Below are 10,478 nucleotides of genomic sequence, written 5' to 3' on the forward strand. Positions count from 1 at the left end.
TTATTTCAAAGAAAGAAATATTTTTGTCAATTCTTTTTCAAAATAGCAAAATATTTCAGTTTTTTATCTGAGGCAAAACCTAAAATTAAATAGTTTTATATATCTATATAGTCCTTGTTTTTTATCGTTTCTTTTCAAATTAGAGGACGATATATCGTAAAAATATATTAGATAACTGCGTGAAATTTACAATATGCATATTTTGCATATTTTTCTTCATTGTAACCTTAAGAATTTTCAAATAAATGAATAATTTTTTTTATAAAAAAAATAGCGATAAATATAATATTAATTTAAAACTTTAAAAAATTTTGCACCTTTTTTTTAATTTTTTTTATTTTAAAAAAAGACATTTCTAACAAGAAAAAAAAAAGACGAAAAATAAAAGCATGAAAAAAGTTCTCTGTAATTTCGAAATTGTTAATTTCAGATCATGCTATTAACAGTTACATCAAAAGTTACAAGCCTCAATGCTTTGAAATTATATTCCTTTTATATAATTTGCGCAAGATTTTATCAAATTTTGTGAACAATAAACAATACACGAAATAATTTATGCATACAAAAGCAGTTTAAAAAAATAAACCTGTCATGCAATCCCTCAAAATATCTCAAAGGTTTAGACAAATATTTATCGCAACAATTATCCTTTAAGAAATTTAATTTCGGACCAACTGAGCTGAAAGCTGGCGTAATAAACTTCGCGTGAGCTGCTGAAAATGAAAGCGAATTTCCGTGACTTAAAAAAAAACCATTCTCCACTATCAAACGGTCAGCGGTGTAATGTGTAAGTGTTTTATGTGTATATTTTTCGCAGCCTATTCTCTACTTTTCTTATCATAAGTGAATAAAAAATGGCTTCTGAAAGCAGCAAGAATCTTACTTTATTTTTTACCTTTTACACACATACTGTAGATTTGTTATTTCTTTTGTAATTTTTAGATTTCCAGTGAGTGTTTTTCCCCCCGGAAACTTTCCCGGAAAAGTTATTTTTAGAGAAAGACTGCCGTGTTGGTAGTTTTATAAAAGTCTTTTTTTTATTTATCGGAATGACGGCAACGTGATTTGATATCGAAATAGTGTGCTTTGTTTTACGTATTTTTTTAAGATAAAATAAATAGTTCTATAGTTGCTTTTAATTTGTTAAATGCAATGGGTTTCTTCTGCTTGTTTCCAATTTACCAATTATCGACGCGTTTTACACAAATGTGAAAATTTGAATGAAATATAAATTATTTATTGTGAAATAACAATTTTAACAAAAAATATTTAAGGGTTTAAACAATTTCAAAGGATTTAAATAATTTGGCTCTATATCTAAGATCCACTTGAATTATCGCCAAGTTAGTCTCCACGATGGGCTATGTTAATATATTTAACGTGTGTATTTTATGTTAAATCTCGCTATGTTTTCATTTATATATTATGATGTTTTGTTTTGTTGTTTTTATGTTGTTTTTATGTTCATGCATGCTTTTTTATGTTTTATTGCATTTTGTTCCTAGCGTCATTTTATTCGGCGAAGTGCCTGCACGTACAAGATTGAAAGAAAAAATTGCTTCTTTTCTCCTATGGGAAGAACTCAAATATATTTTTATCTATCTCAAATAATAATGTTAACGTGATAATCATTATTTTAATTCTATTTAGCCTTAAATGCACACCCATTGTTAATCTCATATGAAAAATTGCTTAAAATATTCAAGTAAAAAATTCGGAATTAAAGACTTTGAGGTGCTTAATCTGCCTGGTGTCAAAATTTTCCATCCTGTTAAATTTCGTAGCTGTAACTGCTATTTTTATTTCATGTGCAGACCAAAAAATTAATCCTGTCACTATAAAAAATATTGCGCTTATTTAATCTTTTGCACTCTGAGTTTTTTAGCATACTAGTTAGACTTAAGTAAGCGTAAAAAAATTTAAATATAATAAACACTATATTTATATACATACCTGCTAACTATTCCAGGTTTTCAGAAAGAGTTTATTTTTATATTTAATGTGGTAGTGCAAAATTTATTAATGTAATCATTGTTATGTGGGCCAATGCCTTCCTCTGAAGATTTTTCCATCATGATTTTATCTTTGATCTCCAATTCTTTACAATAATAAGAAAATCAGGCTCCATTGAACCAGCCTCTCTCAACTGCAGCCTCTCCCGCATTTTTGTTCAAGTGGGTCTGAAAAGCAATATCTTTTTCATTGTATTCTCATCATTCATGCAATTTCGCTTGCCATCCAATTCATTCGATTTATTTTTATGTATTTAATATCAGGTTGTTTACAAACCTTGTGCAGTTCAAAATTAAATCTCCTTCTCCAGTTATCGTTTTAAGTTACACCGCTAAGTATATTCCGCAAAAACTTTCTTTCAAATATATATATATATATATATATATATATATCTGATATGATACTCTCTTTTTAAACAGAGCTCGTAAGGCCCTTNAACACTGATAACAGGGTTGGAGCCCAGTTATTACATATATATATATATATATATATAAGCTTTTAGATGCTTTTAGATGCTTCTTAAATTTTAACGAACCAACAGCTTATAATACCAATAGAAATGACATCTCCGTACCACTAAGACACTTTTTGAAAATTGTAAAAGTTAGTATGTATGAATATTTAATTACTGCTGATCATAAATTATAAATATCAAAATATAAAAAATTTAAAATTTATAATTTTTATATTTTAGCTTCCGAAATGGCATTAGAAAATTTAAGTACTAAGTGACTCCACCCCCTGTTCGCACCGTAATTGCTATTCATTCATCATTGCTTTCTCAGAAGTCTATATTTCTTTAATAACAAAGTACATTTTGCTAACAAAATATTTAATTACATTACACTCTCGATGTCTCAAAATTGAAGAGAAGCCAAAAAATTTCGAGATAACAGATTTAGAACTAAACATGTTCTAAAAAGTCGAAAAATATATTCTAAAAAATTACTCTAAAAGATAGAGTCATTGAAACATAAGAGTAACTACTATTAAATATGTATGTGATGATAGTTGACTATAAGTCTAAATACAACAATGATAATTTAATTTTTTATAGTCATAAATAATTATGCATTAATCAGAAATGATTATTTAAAAATAATTTTACATTGTGATTTTTCCGAAACTCAATTTTTATTACGAAAAGAAATCGACAGAACAAGGTTTTGAGAAGAAACCTTCCGACATAGGATATATAATGCCAAGGGGAAAAATATATTATTTTTTTGACGTAACAAGGTTTTCGAGATATTCAGAGTATACTGTATTGTAGATTGACGTAAGGACATTTTATCAATTTGATAATCATAATGAAATTAAAGATTAACTGGAGTTGAAAAATAATTATCTATACTTTAAAAAAAATTAAGATGAAAAAAAAAACAGATTGTGTGACTGAGTAAAAAGAAATAAATGCGAGTTTATATTACTCGTAAACGAGACTTAAGGCAGTTAAAAGGAGAAATGCTTTTATCTCTGTAGTATTAAATTTTATTATTTTTTATTTTTAAAAATTTCAGTATAAATGTTAAAATTCGTATCTGGAAGCATCTAATCTCACTTTGTGACTTTTGACAACCAACTCTAGCGAAAATTTAAATTTTGAAGAAAACTAGAGTTAAATTCGGAAACAAATATGGCTCTTCCAGCACATTGAATTTCAACTATCTATATATATATTTTTCGGCTGTAGAGTGGCCCGAATCTTAATTTTTACGAATGTTACTTTTTTCGATATTATATTTGTTGTTGTCGTCGTAGGCCATTGAGACAAGGGGTGCGATTTTTCTTGTTTTCCTGTGGCGCCACCTATGGCCCAGAATTCAACTTCAGCCTCACCTATACGTCATACCCGTTCATAGGGCGTGCCCATTCATACACCCATTCATTCATCCACAGATCGTAATTTTGACCTGAACCTGAGAATCAATCTCCAATTCAGTAACCGCAGAGGTATAACTTGTGACTTTGAGACCCAACAGATTTAACGTGCATCAGTCACCATTTACTACACAGGGAATCTTCGGCAGGCTGGATTCGAACTCCCGTTTTCACGAACATGAGTCCAGCGTCCGGCCAACCAGGTTATAACGGCCCGATGTTACATTTTAATAACATTTATGAACAAACATCAAGTTGATGTTAGATTTTTCTCTTAATGTTATGTTTTTTATTTCATTATATTCCCTGTTCATCTTTCTACACACAGTTCCGCAATATTGAAATTTCTAAGTCCAGTAGTTTTTGAGCAAAAAAGAAATTTTTTTTAATTCAATTTGCGTCATTTTTTTAATATATGGAGAGAAAATACGATTTTTTCACATAGGAACACTAATTTTCATATGATATGTAACGATCGTTAAAACACTTGATTATTTAATATTACAGCAATGAAAAATTTTAAATTCAATGAAGGGGCTTCCAAAATTGCCTCAAAGAAGACTTTGCTGCGTAATGGGTTAAACTATAAATAATGTTTTAAATAAAATATGTTTTGAATAGTTAATGTTTATTCAAGAAATCATGTAATGTCTACAAAAAAGTTTTTAGTGTTTTCTTTCTATTTCGAAATGGAATTTTTCGTTTAAATTATTCTAACTATTTTCATAAATATTTACAACACAATGTTTGATATGTGACGAAAACTGGAGATTAACGAAAAGATAAGACACGTGAAGTTAAATTCTTTTTAAACTTTAAAATCACGAGCTTTAATCATCGAGAGAATTACAACTTTGTAAAAATTCAAATATAAGGGCAGAAAAATCTTTTCATATTGCAAGGCGTTCCTAAATAACTTCAACTAATGGAATTTTTAAGCGAATTGCGAGCTTAAGATGTCCATTTTGTTGAAACAGTTTATTACGTCGCTAAACTCCGAACTTGATGTATGTTGTTGTAAGGATGTAAAATAAGTTCGTATCTCATTATCAAAACCATTTTGCATGCCTTGAAATAGGAGGTTTAACATTAGAGATAGACTTTTGCAGATGGGGATGATATTAAAATTTCTCGCCAAGGTATGAACTATTTTGATAGAGTAAACTAGTTTATTTAGTTTATTCTTTCCTTCAGAAAATAAATCTTTTAAAACTTACTTTAAGTTTCACAAAATATTTTTATTTTGCTATTTAATGAAGAGTTTAGTAAAAAGATTTTACTCTAACCACCAAACGATTTCATACGCTTATTTGTCACATTTATATTTTAATATTGCGATATAAGTGATTTATTAATTAAATTATTTTAATCATTATTAGTTTTAAGTTTTTAAGAAACAATTGTAAATGTTTATAAAATGTAAACATTAAATGTACGGATTTATGCTCGATTTAACAATCAGTTCTACTGTAATACACAGTGTCCGTAAATAATGTCGGTTGTTTTGTTTCTTCATAAGTTTTTGAACATTAATGAAGAAATTATGAAAATGCAAAGAAAGTAAAAATGTTTTCAATTTAGTACAATAACGAAAAATAGTTTTATTTGTTCGTGATATATAATTAAATCTGTGTTTTAATTACAGAAATACGAATAAAGTTAAATAATTTTTTACCCGAAAGATTTTTAAATGAATAATTAAGTAAGTAATTTTCATATAATGGCAATGAAAGAAAATTATTGTAAATCTTTGTTTAATGTTTCTTTTTTTGTTTTGTTTACAAGGTGTTTTGTTAAATATGGGAAAAGAATGATAATTGCACAGCTACCTGGAAATATCTTCTTACACAGCAAGGTTTAAATGTTATTTCAAATCCATCAAAATTTTATGATGTTAGAATTTAAATTATTTTTAAGAAACTAAAAGTGGTGAAATGTATCTCTCAAATTATATTCAAATTAAAATTGATATAAATTAAAAATAACATAAAACAATATTACACAAGTTCTGACAGTATATTTTTTTTAGATTTCAAAGTGGTATAACTAGATTGAGTAATTTGCATTTACGGTATATCACTCATTAAATGGAATGTTCCTTAAATGTTTTAATTCATTAAATGGTCTGATTCATTAAATGGCGTCACTAATTAAATGGAATGTTCATAAAATGGTGTCACTCATTAAATGGAATGCTTATAAAATGGTGTCAATCATTAAATGGTGTAATTTTTTAATGGAATGCTCATTAAATGGTGTCACTCATTAAATGGAATGCTTATAAAATGGTGTCAATCATTAAATGGTGTAATTTTTTAATGGAATGCTCATTAAATGGTGTAATTTATTAATGGAATGCTCATTAAATGGTGTCACTCATCAAATGGAATGTTCCTTAAATTCTGTAATTTATTAAATGGAATGCTCATTAAATGGTGTCACTCATTTAATGGAATGTTCATAAAATGGTGTCACCCATTAAATGGAATGCACATTAAATGATGTAACCCATTAAATGGAATGCTCATTAAATGGTGTCACTCATTAAATGGAATGCACATTAAATGATGTAACTCATTAAATGGAATTCTCATTAAATGGTGTCACTCATTAAATGGAATGCATATTAAATGATGTAACCCATTAAATGGAATGCTCATTAAATGGTATAACTCATTAAATGAAATGCTCATTAAATGGTATACTCATTAAATGGTGGCACTCACTAAATGGAATGCTCATTAAATGGTGGCACTCACTAAACGGAATGCTCAACAAATGGTTGAACTTACAAAATGGAATGCTTCCGAGTAAAAAAAAATTACAGTGCCAAAGACAAAATTTACTCGTAGAAGCTTTTGGAAGTCAACCTGTAATAGCAGTATTTAACCGAATCGCTGATTTCTGTTCGATTTAATGAAACACGAAATGATATTTTTTTATTATTATTTTTAGACTTTTTTTAAGAAAATGCCTATCACTCAAAATCCATCGTTAAATAAAAAATTAAATACCAAACAAACAAACGAACTCAGGTTTTGACTGTTTTTTTTTACATAGTTACTTTCCGAGTAGAAAGTGGTAACAAGATAGAGCGATTTGCATTTACCTTTTTCTGGAAATAAAAATTGCGGAATTCATTGAACGGAATGCTGAAGTCAAAGAAAACTAATAGAGAGCAAAAAGAAAAACTGGCTCGAATATGTTTCTAGTAATTAGAAGCTTTTGGAAGTCAATCTACGATACCAGTACTTATACGGATCAACGATTTCTGCCCGATTAAATAAAACACGAAACATACTATTTTTTTCTTCTATTTCTCAAAAGATGCAAAGCGAAAAGCGAAAAAGGATTTGTTTTAAAAGAAAAAAGTAAAAATAAAACTTTTTTTTTCGTTCTTTTTGATCAAGAAAATGACAGAGAGAGCACTTAGTAATGTTCGAAATCAATTTGGTTTCTAAACATATTTTATTTGAATCGAATACTGTGAAAGTAAACTTATATGTATTTTTTTTTGATATGATTAAATTAGGAAAAGCTTTAGAAGGGGAAATAAAAATTATTCGTCATCGGTACATTTCGTTAAAATAATTAAATTTGATTTTTATTTTCTTACCTTTTTAGAAAATTTGGAATGTCTAAATGACGTTACATTTCTTTTTATCTTCTGTACTGAGAAATTTATTAAAACTTTTCCAAATTTTTTTTTCTTCTTTTAATAAATGCTTTTATTAATTTTCTGAATTATTGAAATCATCTAGAACAATATATAATTTCTTAAAAATATTACTTCGTGTAAACTTTAATTACAAATTCGTGAAAAAAACCTTTTTAGATAATTTAATTTGTTTAAAATATTGTTAGCAAAAATAATTTTTTTTAAAGTTTTCCACTGTAAAAACTTTTTTAAACAATTTATTTAGGATAATGTTCTGATTTTAAGTCTGAGAAGAGTTTTAATAAATGCTTTATAGTGAAAAAAGCATTCATGTGATGATTTAATATTTGTTAAAAGGACCTTTTATGATGGAAAAGGCTTTCTTTAGAACATAGAAAAACATTTACATTTATTCTCCTCATAAATAAGGAGGGCAGCAGAAAAATTTCGTGTAAACAAACGTTTAAAATGTTATGGTAATGATCCATTCAGCAATTTTAATTTTTGGAAGCATTAAGATGACTGTATCAAGATAAAGTAAAACATTAACTAAAAATAAATCATGCAAAACAACCAAAAGGTTTTTTAAAAAAACATACTAAATTAAGCAATTTGATTAAAAAAAATTTTTATAATGTAAAGTAATCACATTACTTACCGTGAAACAATCATATATGTAATATTTTGTTTATTTATTCCATTGAATTCTGGTTGTTTCACGGTATTATACATTTTTTTTTGTGAACTACATCAGTCATACATATACATCAGTCGTGTAACGATTATTGCAATAATTTTGTCCTAGAACAGAATGTTCTCTAATGACCACTCTCAATCCTCATTGTTTTTTGTACATATATATATATATATATATATATATATATATATGTGAATAATATTTGTTGTAATTTACTTCCTGGATTTAAATATTTCTGAAACAATTTTTCAAGCTGAATTCACTTTAATTTCGTCATTTTTAACTCCCTTGTTACTTTGTAAATGTTTGATGTCAAGATAGGTAATTCTTCCCACTCACTGGATAATCACTTTACAGACTTTTTGATAATTTATAAAATCTACTAAACAAATATAGAATAAATAATGCTGATTGCATACCATATAATATATTATGCAAAAGAAATATGTATGTCACACTAAAGAAAAAAAAATTGTGATCGCATTATTGCGATGACTGATTACCCATTGATAATTTTTTTCCCCAAGACTTTTTTCATTTTCAAGAGAAGAATTTTTTTTTCTTCATAAATGCCACATTAGTTCAAGTCATGGGTTACAAACATTCTTATCCAATCAGCTGGACTGGTTTTTAATTGGATGCCTGTAAGTTACTTCAATGTTGGTAAACAGATTCGTCACAGTCTAATCAGGTTCATCACACACCTGTGATGTTGCTTACAGGTATCAAATTCAATTTGATTTAAATCATATGGTTAGGCATAATCACTACACTTCTTCTCGAGTTAACGAGTCCCTTCCAGTCAATAAACGTTTAAGTCTTTGCAAAAAAATCGTTTTTTTCTTCAGTACTCATACTTATATTAAAATCACCGTTAATACAGTAACTATGTATAAGTTAATCATAAAAAAAATATATTGAATTTATGCGAAAAATATAAAAAATGCAGACTGGTGAAAGGAAAAGGAAAAAACTCTGTTTAAAAAACATTCCAAAAAGTTCCAAAGTTATCGTCTTTTTTTTAATCTCTTTTGTTATTTCTTATGTTAGCCTAATTTCTATTTTTTCGCTTCACAACTTTTTGTTTGTGATTATGGTGTTGAAATTCAACTAGTCGAAAAGAGTGCGGACATAGAAAGCCTAGAACAACACCTTACTTCACTTAGTTCCTGACTTTAATGTGATTTATAACAAAAAATTTTGAAAGCATATTATTGTGTAAAATTCTAGTTAATGTAATAAATTTTTTCAACAGTACAAACTTTTTTGTGTATACATTTAATTAACCTTATGTATGCAAGTTTTTCTTTTCCTATGTTAGATTAAGCTTAAATAATAAAATAATTATTTACGAACCACTTTGTTGAGATTTGACAAATTTGAATATATGAAGATAGTTACTGAAGATAGACTCAGATAATTCTACTACCAGACTTATACATACACCATATTAGAACGAAGCGTAATTTTTTTTTTTTTTTTTTTTTTTTTTTTTAGTATGCTCAAATAATTTTGTACGAAACAAAAATTATTCTTATTTCAGCACATTCAGCACATTTAATTCGAAACATAGAAGAAAAAATAATATTGAAAATTTTTTTTTATAAAATTCATCATTCGGAAAACACTAGTTTTTTAATTTTCTTCTCCTTGAAATCTTTATTCATTCAACAACCTCATTCTATTCCGAAAATTTTCGTGGTATAGTGCATTGAAATAGATAACGATGATCAAATGTAAAAATCGCGGGTGTCAGCAATTTAAAACTCTTCACTTTCAATCATATAGGTAAATGGAATATGCGGAATTCGATACTTTCTGCTACTGAAAGGTAGCAACTGTGGTAAATTCTTACCATCCAAATGAAATCAACTCTAAGACCTCCCTCACGCATAACTGATTTCATTCAGAACTATCTGAACAATATTAAGTGACAATTGCTGAATCAGTTGTATTTTAATACACCCGTCTGACTTTAACATCGTTACGAGGCCTAGAAACTTTTCCTTTAATAAAAAGTCGTTAATAAAAACTATTTTTGTATATACTACTATTATTTTGTAAAAACTACTATTATATATACACACACTCATATATATATATATATATATATATATACCCCATAACATTTGAGAATATGTCTTGAGGATAAATATTATTTTTAAGTAGCAGAGAACTGGAACAAGACGGTTTAAAACAATTAGAATTTATACAAAAAATATTAGAATT

The 10,478-nt window shown here is 27.3% G+C and overlaps 1 protein-coding gene across 4 annotated transcripts in view; it reads left to right on the forward strand.

The window, feature by feature from the left end:
* The window catches only part of LOC107454647 (synaptogenesis protein syg-2), a 354,446-nt gene that overhangs the window by 202,518 nt on the left and 141,450 nt on the right, over positions 1 to 10,478 (forward strand). The window lies entirely within an intron of this gene.

Source organism: Parasteatoda tepidariorum, chromosome 1 (assembly GCF_043381705.1).
Source record: "Parasteatoda tepidariorum isolate YZ-2023 chromosome 1, CAS_Ptep_4.0, whole genome shotgun sequence".
Lineage (NCBI taxonomy): Eukaryota > Metazoa > Arthropoda > Arachnida > Araneae > Theridiidae > Parasteatoda > Parasteatoda tepidariorum.